We start from the raw sequence: 17,429 nt of genomic DNA, 5'->3' as shown, positions 1-17,429 counted from the left end.
AAATCATTCATCTGAATTTTTATATGAAAAGGAGAAAAAATCATCCATCAGGTTTTAAAGAAAAATCAATAAGAAAATATATATATAAAAGATATATATAATATTAAAATACTTTCCTCGAGTGCTCTACAACATGGTGGTACATCACCCTCCAAGTGTATGACCACCCTGTGGCCTTTAATGCAAGGGTGGTAGAGGTTTTATTATAATGACCTCCAAGTCTCGAGGTTTCACTTGATCGTTTGCTTCTACAAAAACCATTACTACTCCATTGGTGAAAATAGTTGCAGACACTAGTTCTATGAACAAATCCTTTATGCATGTTTTGAGGAATGAACCAACTATCCCTGATGGAGCCAAGTTCAAGCATGAGATGAAAGGTGATGACAATGGTGACAAAAATAGGGAGATACATGTAAGAACTCATCTTCTACTTCTTGTATCCTTATTTCTAATTCTCAGACACAATCTACCATTGAAGATGATATTTTTAAACTACACAACACTTCCATTTTCCTAGTCGCACAAGACCTTGATAAGCTTCCTTCAAGAGCTTGCCTTAATGATTCACTCCACAATAATTGGATTAAAAAGCTACCTTTTCAATTTTCTTACCTTCGTATGATTCAGAAAGGGCTTTTCCTGATGTTTCTTGATGACCCTAATGTCCACAAATTTATTGTGAAAAAACTATTTTGGAGAATTGGTTTCTCTACTTTTAGGGCCATTCCTTAGTTTCTAGAGGTTGTCATTGCTAAGGTCCTAACCTCTCCACTCCTCAATAGATCTCTGTAAGAAATTTTCCTCCAATTTTGTGGAACCTTAACCATCCAAAACTCGAACCCCTTGGCAAGGTTATTAGATCTAATAAGTCATCTTCTCTTCTTCCTCACTTTGATGCCAGAATTCTCATTGCTATAGATCCAGGTAAGGATTTCCCTAAAGAAGAGGTTTTTGAGATTTTTGATAGTTGATGCTCTTGTCCAATTACTTTCCTTTGTGGACTTAATGCTTTCTTTCTCTATGGGAAAGTGTACCAAGTTATGGTAGCAAAAGGGGGGTATAAATGGCCACTTTTTTTTTTTCTCCCTTGAAATCAATAATTGCTGAACCTCAACAAGAATTTGAAGATAGTTACACTCAAAATTTTAAGATATGACAAAAAAAAAAGTAGTAGTCATTTGAATCTAATTTCTAAACTAGTAATTTTTTTTTTCTCAAAATGTTTTAGTTTTAGGTCCTAAGAAAATGGGAGCCATAGAAAGTGGTACTATTTTTTTCAAAAAAAACATAACATAGTGCAAAGTGTGGCCCCACTAAAATTTTAATTTTTTTTATTGAAATTCTTTAATTTTTATGGTCAAAATTACCTAACCCTTGTAGGACCAGGAAATGGGCTAATATCTAACATACTATGAGCAAATCAAAAACTCAATAAGCTTACATTGATACCCTCTAGTCTACAATAAAAGCCAAATAAAAAAAGAAAGTAAGACAAAGTTAAAAACCCCCTCTTTAGTTTGTATCTCCCATGTCCTTCTTCTTTCTCCATATGATACAGCTCAAATTGCCTATAATGCACACAACTAGGAAGCAAAAGTCTATGATAATGATAGTGATATGAGAGTACTATAAGAAGTGATTTGAAGCATAAAGAGACTAAGAAATTTAAACCTCAAGGCTTAGGACCAAAAATGAGGGGAAGAATTCTCAATTTATAATCAACATGCAAGATGAGAGCATTGGACTTGTTAGCTTGGATATGTGACTTTGCAAGAGATTCCTTTGATAATCCATGACACATATGACACAAGATGCCAAATGTAGGGTTGTATGACACTTGGAAGTCAAATATGGCTATAAAGGGAAGAGGATCTATGACATGTCATGTGACACCTCAAACCCACTCAAAGCCAAGAATCTATGACAATGGAAGCCAAATATAGTCATGCATAAGGAATAAGAATATATGAATTATGAAAATTCTATAGCCAAGTGTAAATGAAGAATCTATGATGTGTCTTGTCCATGTGTCACAATGATCTCAAGATTATGTCAATATTATGCAGAATGTTTGAATTAAAAATCCATATATCCACACAAATAAAAATTAGTAAAAATGGAATTAATGGTAGAGAATATGAATCAAGAAATTGTGAATTTCCATGGTTTTGTGAATGATGAATTAATTAATTAATAAAATTAATTAATTGAGGATTCTAGTTAGGAAGAATAAATAATGAAGTGACAGGATTAAATTATGGGTTATTTAATCCTATAGAGAAAATTAGTAGATGATTGACTAATTTGATTAAATAAGTGCAACAATATCCTTTGATGAAAATAAGGTGATTGTGTAGATCACTTAGGATGATGATGGATAGATCAAAGCCATGATCCAACTGATTGATTGGTTAAAATTGTGACATGCCAAGGACACATGACATGAGTTAAGGACACATAATATTTAACTGATATTGAAATGTTATAGGATTGAGATTGATTGATAGTGTTGATCTTAATAAAATCTATGGAAATTTTTAATGTTATTAAATTGATTTGATGATACCATGATTGATCTGACACTAAGAGACTTGATAATGTCGAAGATCGGATGAGGTGAATGATAGTTTGACCCAACATTGAGAGCCATGACAATACTAAGGTTAGATTGATAGGTTTGATAGATTGATATATTTCCAAGGCACTGAGAGCCATGAAAATGCCTAGGGTTGGACAAAAGATGATAGATTTTGGATGTTTGACATGTTCTAGGTTGATTAAGACTAGTTTTAGGAGATTCTGGGTAGATTTGGGTTGATTCTAGGTAGATTTGGGGTGATTTTAGGTTGATTTGATAAGATTTTGATGATGTTAAAATAATTCTGAAATGATCTAGAATTGATGTGAAAGAGGATACGAACGATGAAATTTTTTTTTGAGATATAGTGAAGGTAACCAAAAGATCAAAATTAGTGCAATGAGAAAATGGGATGAGATAGTATGAAAATGTGATTAAATCATAGATGCAAACTATTTTTGAGCATCTACATTTTGCCCCTCTTTGATACAATGTGAGTTAGAGTGTTGTGTCAAAGAATAACTATTGATGTTTCTCAGATTTGATGCAAATGTAATAGCATTGCTTGTTCAACGTATAAGTTTTCCATATGCAACATCCTCTCATATTTATATTGAGTATAAGTTATTGAATAGACATGTCTATTCAATTATCAAATAATTAGTTTATATAAACTTAATAATTGATATATATATATATATATATATATATATATATATATATATATATATGAATAACCATAGAGTTATCCAACATAAGCTACCAAACATTAACACTCCCTCTTAGCAAGGGTGGATAAACATAAAACAAATATTACACCATTGGTAATATAAAAATATCATAGAATTTTTCCACAATTTAATATCGTATACAATATCAAGAGTATTGATCTCTCAAATATCAACATATAATATTCATCAATTACTCAAAACAAAGTTTAGATATCACATTTGATATCAAGAGTCTTGATCTTCCAAAATATCAACATCGAATATTCATTAAGTACTCAAAACAAGGTTTAGGTATCACATTTGATATGAAGAGTATTGACCTCCTAGAATATTAATGATATTCACCACTTACTCAAAACGTTTAGATATCACATTTGATATCAAGAGTATTGGCCTCCTAGAATATTAATGATATTCACCACTTACTCAAAAGGTTTAGATATCACATTTGATATCTAGAGTATTGGCCTCCTAGAATATCAATGATATTCACCAAGTACTCTAAGAGTAATGGCCTCCCAGAATGTTGAGCTACAAGACATTCACCATTTACTCAATTTATTTAATCTCATAATACAAGTTTATTGTTAGATCATCACCTTACAACAACTTCTTCAAATACAAGTGATGATCATTTGGAATTCGTCACTTCCTCATGATATACATAGGGGATAGACCCATATAAAAGTTTAATGGTCACAATCCTCTTGACTGTGACAACTTGTAGATCATTATAGAAACCATCTCAGCATGGTTTACTCCCTCTAAATCAATATAATCAAGATCATTGAAGGTTGACCAAATCATATCATCTATATGCTCCCTCTCTTTCAAGCTTGCCTAAAATATCAACCTCCCTTTGACTCTCAATCTCCCTCTTTTTCCTGTATTTAACATTCTCAGCGAAAAAGATCAAGGCACATAACTCTTCTAAAAATAAAATGAATTAGAGACTACAATAATAAATAGTTTGCATAAAGATATAATAATATATATACACACATACACATACATATATATTCAATATTTTAATTTGTCTCCTATTTATTATTTTATCATCAATAAATATATGCCCTTGATGCTTTCTCAATATACCAATATTAATTACTATATTAGACTCCTTACGAGAGAACAAAATATAATCATGTTAGAAGATAATCATTAGACTCAAGATTATCTTTCATAACAATATTATAAATTATCTTAATATTTGAAAATAGTTATTTCCCTCTTCAAAGGAAATATTGGTCCCCATATACTACATTTTAGATATCAAAAATTATTAAAATATATCTAACATTTGATATTATAATCACACATTTTAAACTCATAATATCCATGACTCAAATAACCAAAAAAAGAGTTATAGGGTGTCAAACTTACCTTTATCAACATCAATTTACTGTAACTATTTAAGGCAACACATTCTGCTAAAGTTTCTCGCTCATTGTCATCTTTGTCAAGTTTCTATTTGTTGGGATTTAATTAAATGGTGAACAAAAAATTGAAAGCCATGAATGTGTGATTTCTCATAAACACTAAAACTCAACAAATTATTTATGCTAAGGCAAGTAAATTTTTTTTGATTTCTTGTTCAATTTTCCTTCCATGTCCATCTAAATGAATCTTAGTCTACTACAAGAGTTGGGTCTGTCACAAATATGTACGATAGCACATAAAACTATCCTCTCAATGTATGGGTGTTGACTTGGTCAATGTTGAAAAGTTACCTAGGTGGGTCATTCACCCTCACAGGTTCCATGTAGGAATATGTCTTACATTTGATTTTCCTTTCCATATATTAGAGGGTTGATTCCAAAGTATCACTCATAGTCTTATATTTTTATACCAACTATATCACAAGTGGTGGCTAATGTTATTATCAAGGTATATATTGCACATCATTTGGGCTATTGTGTAAAGTTTATAACCTCTGCAAATTATGTTTTCCTCCCTCTTTTCTAGTGGAATCTATAGGCTAATACTAAATAAATGTATATCACCACATTAGAGAATGCTGAGCCGAGTCTATTCCATGGCTTTTTCCTTTCGATAAAGGCAATATAGTCGAGTCGAGTCTATTAGGAACCCATTCCTCTTTAACACTATGCTCCCATGGGAATATAATTTTGTGCTAATAGTAGTCCATGGAGTCAAAAAAATTAATCCTAATGGAAGCAACATAATGCATCTTATCAACCTAGACATATGCATAGGAAACTTCCTCAATTGTAGTGAAGGTGTTGAGCTAGAGTTGGTCCTCACAATTAGGATCCCTTATCTTTGTAACTTATTTCCTCGAGGTCTAATATCTGAACCCTTTAAAATTTTACAAAGAATTTTCACACTCAAAACATTATTTTTATTTAAAACTCTATGACCCAACATAAGAATCTTCAAAGTTTTACATATGCAGATGGCTCTGATACCATGTTGATGTTTCTCAGATCTAGCAGCAAATGTAATAGCATTGCCTATTCAAGGTATATGTTTTCCATATGCAGCATCCCTCATATTTAAATCGAGAATGAGTTATTGAATAGACATGTCTATTAAATTATCAAATAATTAGTTTATGTAAAATTAATAATATATATGAATAACCATAGAGCTATCTGATAGAAGCTACCAAACATTAACAATAACTAAGGAGAAATCCATGAAAACATGCCCCAATAGGGATGATATATGTATGGGTGCCCCCTTAATAAATTGACTAAGACATGCATATAATAGGTCAAATTATTGACAAAGAGAGGACAAAGCCATAGGAATTGACAGATCATAAATTGAAGCTAAGATGTTAAAGTTATGAGGTCCAAATTGCAAAGGAGGGCCAATCAGGGGTCAACAGTAGTTTCATGGGTTACCACTCAATAAAGTGGCCAAATAATGAAAATGATAGATCAATTTGTTCACAAAAAAGATAAACATCTAGCACAACTAACAGATTGTAAATCAGAGTTGAAACGCAAAAGTTATGGGCTCCAAAGTGCAAGATAGGGATTCTAGGAGCAATTCTCAACATCTAACTATCCCAAGTGCACCTAAAATGCACCCAAATGCACCTAGGTCTCACTTGGTCATGCCATGTGCACTATGATAGTACCAAGTGCACCCTGGGCACACTTGGGAAGCCCAACTAGACTCTGAAAGTTCAGACTACACCCAAGAATGCTCTAGGGGGTAAAATCAACCCAACTAGACCCAAAATGTCCTTAAATTTTGTGTGCAAGCCCAAAATGATAGAAAGAGGTAAAACATTGACAAAATCAGTCATAATGGTCAAATGTGGTCAAATTTGGGGCAAACCAAGGCTAGACTTAGTGGAAAGCCATAAAAGGTTGACAAACAATGTAGGTTGATGCGAGAATGCAAGAATGCATGAAGAAGAAGATTTTTTGTTGTATTGGAATACATGATAATGGTGGTGGATGAAAAGATGAATGATAGAAGATTGAGGAGATGTGGTGAGGACTAGTTAGTATGAGGTGGAGACTTTTTTTTTCACAAAGTGCACTATATGTTATTGGAGCTTTATTTTGATATGGTAGATGGAATGCAATTCATCATGGCATAAAGGGCCAAAGTGAAAATGCAAACCTTCTGTGTAAAAAAGCACAATGTAGATAGAAAATGACCTTGTCCTTCCTAAGGAATATATACATGCCCCAAACTCTCAAAGTTATATGTTTAACAAACAAAAAAATAAAAGATGACCATGAACCATCCCGACCAATCTCATAGATTAGAATATATCATTGAGTGGCATAGGAACATGATGAAGAAAAATAAAGAAAAAATAAATAACTCACTAAACAACATGAGCCAATATCTATTCTTGTCCATTATTACTTTCCTTTTAGTGTTTTATGTTTGTAGATACTATTGACAATGTGATAGGTCTGATTGTTGGTTCAAGTTGATAAGTTCACGATGACATGTTGGAATGGTTGTTGGTTCACATTGCTCTAATAGTGTGATTTGTCATTGAAGTGTAGTGCTTTGAGTGTCAATCTATGAAAATGCATGTGTTTAAGAAAAAGGGGGTGGTTATCCATAATGACTATTTATAAGGTTTATTACAATTTTTTGATGGGTTTTATGATTTTTAGGGTTTTTGAGGAAATTTCATGTTTTTGTGTAACTAGTTTCTTTAGGTCATTTTTTGATTTTTAGGGTTTATTTCAGGACATTTTGATGATTTAGAGTTTTTTTTTAGGACATTATATGATTTTTATCAATTTGTATAGGACATTTTATGATTTTGAGTGATTTGTTTATGACATTTTATGATCATTAGTATTGCTTCTAGATTAGATTGTGTTGAACTTTTTTACCATCAACGTTTCGAATTGCACTATGTGATTCATCATTAGGATGAGAGAGAAAGAGCTACAAAAAAAAGTGATTCAAACATTGATGGTAAAAAATTTTCAACACAATCTAATCTAGAAACAATACTAACAATTTTAATGGAATGTGGAAATTTGATCTCTTTGACATTTTATGATGTTTATGAGTTTGTTTAGGATTGTATTTGATTTTTTTTTTTTGAATTTTTTAGGATCAATTTTGAATTTTTAGAATTTCTTTAGGATCATTCTTGAATTTTTAGGATTTTTTAAGGATGATAAATGATTCCAAGTGTTATCTCCAAATTGATATGCAATAAGTTCAAGGGATAAGATGTGCTTAGGGGCACTCCCCTAGTTCAAGTTCAAACTCATGCACTATGTAGGTAATATGCCTCCAGACAAGATGCAAACTATGTACAAAGGCCAAAGATAGAGTATGTAGAGATTACTAACACTTGAGTAAGATAACAAGGGATATTAACTAGTTCATGGGCCATGGTCAAGGATGAGGAATGTCTTGCAATATGAAGGATTTGATCAAGGAATGATAGAAGGGATAAAAATTAGATGGAATCCTGATAGATGGGGGAGCAACAACTAATTACACATGGCACCTGTTTGTTAGGTTTTCACCATGTTACTTGCCCAAAGTGCCTGTTTGCTAGGTTTTCACTTTTGGATTAAATTTTTCTCTTGACTCAAATTTTTGTGCCAAGACACCCATTTGCTAGGTTTTCATCAAGGCATCCTTTTTTTCATGACTTTTTTTAAAACTTTGTTTTTTAGTACTTTCTACCATTTTTTGATTACTTTTTAGGACGTTTTTCCATTTAAAAAAAATATTTTTTAGGAATTTTAGACAGAATCATAAATGTTGCTGAGAAATGCTAAGAGGAAATTTGGTGTTGGTGCTGCTAGTTGACAATATCTAGACCCACAACTGACCATAACTACGTAGGATTTGTTCAAAGTCCATAGCTAAAATCAAACCACTAGAAAGGCCTTGAGATATTCCATTGTGTACCTTATGTAAGATAGTGTTTTCTTCTCACGAATCAAGGCATATGAGGATAATTGGGTTAAAGTATTCTTGATATAAGATGTCACTAATGATGACTTGCCCCAAGGCTTGCTAGGTAGCGGCTTGATTTTGGGTGTTGGATAAGTTAAGTAGTAGGATTTGGGTATAAGTAGTTGGATATAAGGAAGAACTAGGAGGATTGAGACCAATGACATCCCACATGAAGGCTAATCGAGAGAGCTCAAAAATCCTTATTGGCATGTTGAGCAATAGAACATTGATATTCATGGCATCAACTTGTTCATCTTGTATCTTTGGAAGTTGCTTAGCTTTTGATTTTTCATGGTCTAATGGCACCTTTTGGTTTCACCAAGAGATTTACTTTTATCATTATTTTCTTTATTTTTAATCTTGTAGCTAGAAAATGGAGTTGGCTCCCCAAAATATGCCAATGTGTCACATTAGAGAAATTACTTCTATATGATTTTCAATAATAATGCCTTCATAGATGTCAAAGCCTATTACATGCGCATCATCATTGTCAAATCAATCAAAAATCATTGGTCTACGCCACTCCCAATCCAATAGTTCAAGATAACTTGAGGGGATGTCACCATTAGTGTAGAATGGACTCTAGTTGAAGAGATATATATGGATATCCAAATCAATTATATTATTAGGGTCAACAAAGATATGGTTAAGTGCATAGGGATTACAGACCTTTTCATCATTCGAAACATGCATAGTCTTACACATAGATACCTTAGTACTAGGAGGACCTATTCACAATGGTTTGAATCCAAGCCTCAAACTTGGAGGTCATTGTTTTGTAGTGATAGGTTCAAGCATTCCTTGTTTTTGAGATCGAAGACCACTATGTCCATCATAGCCTTGTTTTTGCGTGATAGTAAACCTAGGTGCATACTTTTTAGGAGATATCAAAGTGGGTTCCTATTCTACATTTTCTTTCTCAATATAGATAGATGTATTCTCATAGACATGGTCTTTATGTAAGCCACCAACACTAAGAAAATTGATAGAGGTGGCATTTTGTGTATTGATCTTAGAATGTTGTGCTTGTAATAGTTGTGATTTACCATAAGATTGGGAAGAAACTAGTGACTCCTTAATGTGGGATACTTGAGACATAAAGTATTCTCCACATCCTTTATCTTCAATCTTCATCTTTTCCTTTTCCTTACTAAGGAGTATATCAACATCCACATTTTTATAGGAATATGTGGGTTTTGATTCATTGTTTGTCGAGACTTAGTATGTAGTGGCATCTTTCAGATTAGCACAAGATTGGAAAGGATCTTGATCACTAGGGATGGTAACCTCCACATTATTAGAGGCAAACTTCAGATATTGATGATATTTAGATGGAAATTCTTTCATAGTATGGATCCAAGGGCATCCTAGTATCATGTTGCAATTCATTTTGATATCTAGGACCTGAACGAATGTATCCTCAGTAGTTAGACCAACTTTGATAGGTAATATGATGACACCCTTGGAGAAGCGTTCACCATCATTGTAGGCATTTATTGTGATTCTACAAGAGGGATCTGCATCTTCTTCAGAGTAACCTAGATCCTTGACAACTTTAAGGTTAAAAATGTTTAGTCTTACTCTACCATCTATCAAGACACGTTTGACCTTGGCTTTGTGTATAAAGAATTTGAGATGAAGGGGGTCATTGTGGTTGGGTCTATCCTTAGGAATATCCTAAGGGGAGAAGGTGATATGTTGTGATGTAGATAGGTTTCACACCATGGCCTAGAACTGGGCAACATCAATGTTATCAATGTCTAGAAGGAGCTCCAAGTAGGATGATCTTGGTATGATGCATAGTGACAACACAACAATGGTCTTCAGACTTCAAGGTGAATGTAGATATGTGGAAGTCAAACTCATTGAAGAAATTTGTGGTATAGTCATATACCATGCATGTGTAGTTTACATTAGCCTAGGAATTTGAGTTTAAACTAGAGGCCTTTTCTTTGTCATGATTAACTAAAGGATCTTTAAAGATAGTGTGATCAGAGTTTGATGCTAGTAGTAAAGGATGAATAGTAATTATACCATCATCAATAAGGTCTTGTATTGCATGATTTAGCTAGAAACATGATGAGATCTTATATCCTTTGGTGTGGTGGTAATTAAAGAACTTTCATTCTATTTTAGTTAATGGTTTGTCTTTGATTGGGGGTAACTGTAAGAAGTTATTACTGAGTAATTGTTGTAGTGCAGTCTCAAGAGGTATCCCCAAGGGTGTAAATGTTCTATCTTTGGTTCTAGGATGTCTCTGAGGTCTATCCTGAATGGAAGTTTCAATTTTTTATTTTTGAGGTGGTGTTTGATTGGGAGTTTGTGAATTTATAGGGTTTTCACTTTTTAGATTTAGTTGAGGTTGTGTTGCATTGATTGTTTGTGCATCTACAATGCCATCATTGGTTACATTCTTGTTTTTTGAGATTTTTTTTGCCTTTTCATTTGATGAGTTGGTGTTTGAGTTTTCCTTGGATTTTTAAGGATTCCCTTACAGATGAGGGTGTGTTCAATACTAGACCCCTTCTTCATTAATTTGGAAATGGTGCTTGGACCTTTGATCTTGAGCTTGTACATTAAGTCAAGGACTTGGTTTCCAATGCATACATTAACTTGTTGTTCTTCAAGAATGTTTGGTGAGCATTGATTGACTAAGTTTCTCTAGCATAAGAAGAATGTGATAAATGGTTCTCCTATATTTTTTTAGTTGAGCACAAATCAAAGAGTGTCACCTCATTCGTAATGTTGAAGGCAAAGTGAGATGAATTTTTTTGCTAGTTTCGACCAAGATTTTATGGTATCAAGAAGTTTGGAGTGCCATTCAAGTTGGGGTCCACCTAGAGAATGAGGGATAGTCTCATGAGATAGGTGGGCTCATCACTGAGTTTGGTATGAGAGACACAAAATTCCCTTATGTGATCAACAAGATTGCCTTTTCCTTGGTATTTTTCAAATCTTGGAGTCTCAAAGTGTTCTGGGAATGGAGGCAGATACAAAATTTTATGAAATGGATTGGGATATAAGTTCCATTGTGTATATAGGGCCCATTTCTTCTGGACTCCCAATGCCTCAACTTGTTTGCAAAGTTGTTTGAATTGTTATAGTAATTCTCAGGGTTTTGCATGATAGTATTCTCTTCAAGTCCTTTGTGTATATGAGTAGATTGTTTGTTATGGTGAGAACTATATCTGCTTGGTTCTAAAAAAAAAATTGGAATTCTTTAGAATAACTAAGAGGGGGGGTGAATCTATTATTCAAGGTCCAATATATCCAAGTCAAATTTTTAACAATTCTACAATAGGCTCATACATACTACTATTCATCCAAGCCTTTACCTTTACCTTAGCAAGCTACTATAAATCAATGCGCAATAATGAAACACATAGAATCAACACATAACACAAAGATTTATGTGGAAACCCAATTTGGGAAAACTACCAGTAACATGCTATGTTCTTTTCTCACACTTCTAAAGTGATGCCCTATTAAAGGCCTACCCTGTTAAAGGCTAGAACACACTATTAAATGTGACCCTGTCAAAGGATTTCAACATCCTATAAGGAGTGAGCCTTGTTAGAGGACTTAAGAACATTCAACTTGGAATGTCACCCTGTTAAAGGATTATGGGGCTTTCAATTACCTTCTCAAAGGTTTCACCACCTAGCTGTTAAGCTAACCTATTAATATAGGATTTCAATATCTAATACAATGGTAAGAAAGTATTAGAAAGCTTTGACCTGATACTACTTGCAACTCAAACCTTGCAGATCTCATATCACACTTCAGCTCTTATAACTTGCTTTTCTTTCCTTCCTTGTAGGTTAGACAACTTGTTCACCCTTCAAGATCTATCTCCTTGAGTCTTCTGCTTGTTATGCCAATGCATTCATCACACTATGGTCACTTGATCAAATCAGAATCTTAGTGCTTTGCTCTTCCTCACTGTGTCCTTTCCTTGACGCTTTACAGTAGCCTTCTGTTGGCTTCTTCACAACCACACATTATCATAATCATTTGATTTTTGACATGTAACTCCTTAAAAAGAAGTTTTGTAGTTCTTTTCCTGCTCAATTCTTCCCATCCTTAACTTGAATTTTCTTGAAGAGAAAATGATATTACTTTCCTTCCAATTTTCTTCTTCTAGAAACATTAAGGTAAATCCATCTATATTTGCCTAAAATTGGTTTGCATAAGACTTTGTGACACCAGCTCATCATCCTTATTACCCAACTAGTTCACAAAATTAAATATAACAAACTTATCATTTCTAATCTAGTGATTCTTTGAATTTTCAAATAATGTAGCAACTTCGCACTATTGAAATATTGATGCTCAACACATACTACATTACTCAGCATCAACTGTGTTTTCATTGATGCTCGAGACTTGAACATTTTTTCTTGGCATCCACTACATTTTTTTGATGCTTGACACTTGAAGACTTTTTCACTCAGCACTTGATGACTCTTGCTTGGCACCCAAAGGTTACTCAACACACACTAAATTCTAAACTTGCTTGACTCCAACTAAGAATTTTTCTTGCCTTGAACTAGCTTGCTCGACACTAATAGATGAACTTAGTTAAGCTTAGAAAATTGACTTAGTTACACCTTACACTTCTAATGTATCTAAGTGTGTCCATCCTCTATCTCATTATTTCATCAATGTCTTAGCTGATCCTTATACTTCATTACAACAACATAACTTCAACCGTTTCTCTAGATGCTCTAGTTAAATCTTATTGATTATCTCCTCTTTGTCAATCAACTAAGTGATAGTACTTGAATTATTTAAGAAATTTTTATTCCTTGTAGATATAAAGTTTGACATAAATGACAAAAAATGATTGAAAAAATCCTTTACCAATTCCATCATTCTTTTATCAATGATCTTTTTCAGTGATTTCCAACAATCCCCCTCTTTGGCATTGATGGAAAGCCAAATTGATCAATTGATTGAGTTGATCAACTTAGTTACCACCAAACTTATGTGGCAAATAGAAAACTTGTTGTCATTAAATATCCATTCCATATCTCCCTCATTTGCTTATACAAACTGAGTCCTTTGTTCCACTTCTCCCTCTTTACTGCTATTTCCTTTCTTTGAATGTCTAATCCTTTATAGTTGTGTGTTGATAAATTTCTCATTTCTCCCTCTAATTTTTTATTGATCAGTTTCTCATAAATCTCCTTCTTTGACATAAATGCCAAAGATGTAGGATCTTGAATATGCTTGGTGTAAACTTTGCATCTCCAGTTTTTCTCCCTCTATCACCATGCTTGTGACTGATCTAGAATTTCTGTACCTATTATCATCCTCTGCATCATTCTTCTAATATTTCAATGATCAACTCCTTTTGATGTAGTGTAACTTCTCTATTGCTTTGAACTTCTTAGGTTAGGGGCTTTACCCCTAACTTATCTCTAAGATACTCATAAGCATCTTTAGGTAATGGTTTAGTGAAGATATCTGCAATTTGTTCCTTTGTGTGAATGTATTCCATCTTCACTTGCTTATCTTCTACCAACTCTCTAACATAGTGATACTTGATTTCAATATGCTTGGTTTTTTCATGCATTACTAGATTCTTAGATATGTTTATAGCACTTGTGTTATCACAATACGATATCACTGGCTTGGTAATCTCTTCTTTCATTCCCTTCAATAGATGCTTAAGCCATACAATGTTTGTGCAATTGATTGCTACTACTACATATTTTTCTTTTTCCATGGATTGTGATGTACATGTTTGTTTCTTACTAGTCCAAGTAACTAGTCTTTTTCCTAAGAAGAGTGTACCTCCACTAGTGCTTTTCTTGTCATCAATGTTACCTCCCCAATTTGCATTAGTGTAGGCATTTAGCTCAAACTTGTCACTCCTCTTGTAGTATAAAATAAAATCATCTATTCCTTTGAGATATCTCATTATCCTTTTCACTGCCATGAGATGATTTTCTCTAGGATTAGCAAAGAATCTTGCCACTATTCTAACTGCTAATGCTATATCTAGTCTGCTATGTACAACATATTGTAACTTTCCAATCATGGATCTATACATTGTCTGGTTGACTTTAGTTGATTCATCATTCTTGGATAGCTTGTGTCCAGTTGCCATTTGTGTGCTGACAAGTTTGGAATCTTGTAGACCAAATGTCTTGAGTATCTCTTTGATATACTTTGATTGGGTTACAAATATACCATGTTTTATTTGATGTACTTGCAATCCAACAAAGAGCTTTATCTCTCCAAACATTGACATCTCAAATTCATGTTTCATCTTGTCAACAAAATCTTTGCTAGTACTTCCTTTCCCACAAAGATTATGTCATCCAAAAAGATTTTTGATATAAGAATTTCTTTACCTTCTTCTGATTTGATATAGATGTTACTATTATCATTAGTTCTTTCAAAGCCTATTTGCACCAGGTATTTATGAAGTCTCTCATACCAAGCTCTAGGAGCTTGCTTCAACCCATATAGAGCTTTGTGTAGTTTGCAAACTTTGTTCTTGTTATTTTCATCAGCAAACCCTTTTGGTTGCTCTATGTAGACTTCTTCTTCTAGTATACCATTTAGAAATGTAGACTTTACATCCATTTGGTAGACTTTGAAACCTTTATAGGCTACATATGCAAGTAAGGTCCTTACTCCTTCCATTCTTGTAACTAGGGAAAAAGTTTCTTCATAGTTTAGTCCTTCTTCTTGTGCATATCCTTTGCAAACTAGTCTTCCCTTGTTCCTTGTAATTTCACCATTTTCATCTAGTTTGTTTCTGAACACCCACTTGGTTTCAGTCACATTCTTATCTATTGGTCTTGGGACTAAGGTCCATGTTTTTTTCTTCTCAATTTTCTCTATCTCTTCTTTCATTGCATTGTACCAGTCATCATCTTATAGAGCTTCATTTACTATTCTGGGTTCCACTTTGCTGAGCAGACATGTCTCACTTCTAAGTCTATTCCTTGTCATTGGTCTGGCTTCTTTGTTTCCAATGATCTATTCTACTAGATGATGTCTTCTCACATACTCTCCTAGTCTTGGTTCTTGTCTTGTTTCCATGTTGGTCCTTTCAGCATCTAAATCCTCATGCATGTCTTCATAAGGTAATTCTTCATTTCCTTCATATGCGCTATTCTTAGATTCTAAATGTGCATTTCCTATATTCTACAACTTGGCATATGAATGCAAGTTGGAATTCACTGTCTGTGACTCGGCAGATACTAAAGTTTGTTGCTGATTTGCATTTTGATTTGTAGTTTCACCTTCATTAGGCATACCTTCATAGAATTATATAAAGGACTTGTATTCCTCTATTTTCTTGGAACATTCAACATCTTGAACTTCTGCAAGCTCATAAAATTTTACATTTGTGCTTTCTACAACTTTGTTAGTGTTAACAATTAAGCACTTATAAGCTTTACTTCTGGTGGAATAACCAAAAAATATGCCTTCATCACTTTTTGCATCAAACTTTCCATTCCTAGACTCTTTAAGTATATAGCACTTACATCCAAATATTTTGAAATGTTTAACATTAGGTGAGTGATCATATCATAGCTCAAAAGGTGTTGCATGTGTACCTTTCTTAATTTTAACTCTATTGAGTGTGTAGACTACAGTACTTACAACTTCTCTCTAGTACTTGAGTGCAATATTCTTTTCTTTCATCAAAGTTCTAGCACAGTCAATTGCTGATCTATTCCTTCTTTCTGCTATACCATTCTATGGTGGAGTCCTAGGTGCTGATGTCTACCTTTTGATTCCTTTGTCATTGTAGAATTCTTCAAATTCTCTTTATGTGAATTCACCTCCTCTATCAGATCTTAGAAATTTTAGGCTCTTCCCTATCTCTTTCTCAACTCTAGCCAAATACCATTTGAACATTTGGAATGCATCATATTTTTGTTTCAGGAACATAACTATCATCATTCTTGAGCATTCATCCACAAATAGCATTATGTATTTGTCACCTTTGTAGCTCTATACTTCAATTGGACCACACAAGTCAGTATGAACTCATTCTAATACTTTGTTGGAAGTATAGGCCTTGCTTTTGAAATTGGACTTTGTCATCTTCCCTAGTTGACATTGTTTGCACATTGTGTTGTTAGGCTTTTTCAACTTTGGTAATCCTTTGAATTTCTTCATTTTGTTGATGCTGATCAGATTGTCAAAGTTTACATGACATAGCCTCTTTTTCCATAACCATACATCACCACTCTAAACTATAAGACAAGAAGTGTCTTCCATATCTAGGTAAAACAAATTACTCCTAGTCTGATCATGTTTTCCTATTAGACTTCCATGAGAATCATAGATCTTGGTAGTTCTATTTTCAAATTCTACCTTGCATCCTATGTTGCGTAATTGTGAGACACTTAGTAGATTATAATTTAGGCCTTCAACATAGTATGCATTATCACATGTTATATTTTTAGTAAGCTTAATGTTGCCTTTCCCTTTAATTAGACATGGTGCATTATTACCAAATCTAACAGTATTTCCATCATATTGAATGAAGGTAATGAACTTACTTTAATCTCCAGTCATGTGATAAGAGCATCCACTGTCTATGATCCATTTGTCATTTTTATTCATGCAGGTTACTAGGGCTGTTTCTTCATTTTCATTTGATTCATCCTTCATGGCCACATAGACTACTTCATCATCATTCTCATCTAAATCTT

This window comes from Cupressus sempervirens, chromosome 9 (assembly GCF_028749045.1).
Source record: "Cupressus sempervirens isolate cs-2001-9-10 chromosome 9, ASM2874904v1, whole genome shotgun sequence".
Classification (NCBI taxonomy): Eukaryota; Viridiplantae; Streptophyta; class Pinopsida; order Cupressales; family Cupressaceae; genus Cupressus; species Cupressus sempervirens.
The sequence above is the reverse complement of the archived record's forward strand: the minus strand, read 5'-3'. Positions refer to the sequence as shown.